Genomic DNA, 385 nt, shown 5'->3' on the forward strand with positions numbered 1-385 from the left:
GGCTGCATCGCGCGTGGAAGAAAATCTCCTTCCAGGTGGCTGCACCGCTGCACCAGAGCTACTAGGCGGCTCCTGGGGTTAGTGCTCTGTGGACCGCTGCTTCCATCCAGGGGCCTCGCGTGGACCTTGTATCCAAAGGATCTGGCTGCTAGAGTAGCTGCTTTGGATACGTTGATTTCCAAGTGTTCTGATTTATTGTCCTGACTGGCTAACCAGCCCCTGGAAAAGATATTCTGGGGTGAAAAAGGAGAGGCAACAAAAAGGAAGCAAAAAGATTTTTGGTTAATACTGAAGAATTGCAACAATGTTCAGAAATTCTGTTGCCTCAAAAGTGTGTGCACATTTGTGTTTTTCTTTTCCCGCTCTCTTTTAGTGGCTGGGGCGG

Source organism: Phaethon lepturus, unplaced genomic scaffold (genome assembly GCF_000687285.1).
Source record: "Phaethon lepturus isolate BGI_N335 unplaced genomic scaffold, ASM68728v1 scaffold9751, whole genome shotgun sequence".
NCBI lineage: Eukaryota > Metazoa > Chordata > Aves > Phaethontiformes > Phaethontidae > Phaethon > Phaethon lepturus.